The following is a 2,590-nucleotide window of genomic DNA, read 5'->3' as shown; positions in this document are numbered from 1 at the left end:
TATCATACGATCGCTTTCACTGGGGGAATCAGCTCTCTCACCGCTGTGGCAAGAGAGCGGCGCGTAGCTAACGCCACCTTGTCCCTAGATGGCGTTGGTATAACGTAGCGAGAGAGGTCAGGGTTGTACAAGAGGCAGTTATAAGCCTGGAAACCATGCGACAATAATGTCTTACTTCATAAAGTTGTTTACAGACTTCCAGGTCATGTCAGCAGCTAAAATTCTGCATACAGACTTCTTGCAATGTTAACTCACAGTGGTAAAAAAAGCAACACAGGTTTCGACATGACAAGTCTGACCATTCCCTTGTCAGTGGCGTGCGGTAGGCTCGGCGTAAATGCTTCGTCTCACCTAGCTGCTCGAAGTCGGCCCTTGTACGTTTCACACTATTAAAGAACCAGAGTAAAACTTCTTTAGTTTGTGCATCGGACAAATTTTACTTTTCTCTCTAAGTTAATTACAAGTGGAGTGATACGACATTGCAGTTGTAGAGTACGTCTTGGCACTCCGTGTATGGTTTTTCACAATTACTACACTTGTTTCGGTATTAATTCGAACTTGTAAATAGCTTTTTATTATTATCATTATTGTGGTGTGGTTGTATTACAAGCAGTTTTCCTCTCTGGAAACATTTATTAACTTGTCTTTTACAAAAATATTTTGCAATCTGGACATCTGACCATAATGAGTAACTGGCACATGTGTACTTTTTTCAACTTTAGTATAGCGTTTCCCCTGCTGTTGAGAAACCCCCGCAGTGCTCTCGTGCTGACTAAACGATTCCGCAACGAAAAACTCTTGGTTGGATTCTCTTATCTTTTCTGTTAATTATAGCTGGTAAGAGTTCTCGACAGGCGAAGTCCTCAGCTCGTGATCTAGTGGCTAGCGTTGCTGCCTCTGGATATGGGGTCCCAGGTTCGATTCACGGCCAGGTTGGGGATTTTCTCTGCCCGGGGACTGAGTGTTTGTGTTGTCCTTATCATTTCATCATCATCATCAGCTTCAGCTTCATCATTTGTGACAACGTCTAGATTGAATTGTGAAAAAAATGGATTGTGCAAGAACTGGGACTTTGTACGGGCGCTGATGGCCGCGCAGTTGAGCGCCCCACAAACCAAACATCTTCATGATCAACAGACGAACAACACTAAAAACATCGGCCAAATGAGTGCTTTGTGTTCCGGCACGACGGCCAAGAACATTGGAGTAGGGAGGGCTGTGAGGCGACGTCAGCCAATAGTACGCTGACCGACGTCTCTCTAGGTCGACACCGAGACAGCAGCGGCATCTACACGAAGAACCTGGCGGCTGCCAAGTGGAAGACTAGCCGTCCTACGAACGCTATAGCAGTCACTTACGAACTGTATTGTTTCACTTCTGTTAGGAGCTGTATATACTGAAGAGACTGCTTATGTTTCACGTTGCCCTTTGCTTGCAATATCCAATTGTAAATTTCTCGAAGTTAAGTATTGTCATTTATCTTACGCTAATAAAAAGTCATTCATACGATTTTCTTGAATTGTTGTCTAGCAATCCGAGAAGGTAGGTTTCCTAGGCACCCCATATTCGACGAGTAGGCAGGACACAACACTTTGTAAGTCACTTATTACCTGAATAAATTACATTTCCTCAAGGTTATCCCAATGAATTTTTTCCTTTAATCTAATTTACTGCTTCCAGCTCTATCTGGTCTCTCTAGTTTACTTCGCTCCTCATGTTTCATGGTCGTTGCTCTTTCCAGGGTTTTATCGTCAATAGCGTAATAAAAATTTAATGGATTTCATTCCCTCGCCCGCATCTCGTGGTCGTGCGGTAGCGTTCTCGCTTCCCACGCCCGGGTTCCCGGGTTCGATTCCCGGCGGGGTCAGGGATTTTCTCTGCCTCGTGATGGCTGGGTGTTGTGTGCTGTCCTTAGGTTAGTTAGGTTTAAGTAGTTCTAAGTTCTAGGGGACTTATGACCACAGCAGTCGAGTCCCATAGTGCTCAGAGCCCTTTGAACCATTTTTTTCATTCCCTCGTTATGCACAGCACGTTACAATTATTTGGGCTTAGGGTCAACTGCAAGTCCTTGCAACTGTTGTTACTCTCTGTAGGTCTTCATGCATTTTGCAACAGACGTCTGACGTTGCGACCTTTATATAGGCGACAGCATCATTCGCGAATAACCTCAAGGAGCTTCCAGCATTTCACAAAGGATTATTTATGTATATGGTAAACAGCAACGATACTATAATAGTGCTTTGGGGTACATCGGAAGTTACTTCTACATCTTTCGATTTTTGTTCAGTTGTGTTCTAACTGCAAAAAATCCAGACCCCAATCTTGTTCACTAGACAACAACACAAAGCCGGCCGCGGTGGTCTAGCGGTTCTAGGCGCGCAGTCCGGAACCGCGCGGCTGCTACGGTCGCAGGTTCGAATCCTGCCTCGGGCATGGATGTGTGTGATGTCCTTAAGTTAGTTAGGTTTAAGTAGTTCTATGTTCTAGGGGACTGATGACCACAGATGTTAAGTCCCATAGTGCTCAGAGCCATTTGAACCATTTGACAGCACAAAGATGTAGCGAATCCCTTCCGGGGTGGCATCTATCT

Source organism: Schistocerca cancellata, chromosome 2 (assembly GCF_023864275.1).
Source record: "Schistocerca cancellata isolate TAMUIC-IGC-003103 chromosome 2, iqSchCanc2.1, whole genome shotgun sequence".
Classification (NCBI taxonomy): Eukaryota; Metazoa; Arthropoda; class Insecta; order Orthoptera; family Acrididae; genus Schistocerca; species Schistocerca cancellata.
The sequence above is the reverse complement of the archived record's forward strand: the minus strand, read 5'-3'. Positions refer to the sequence as shown.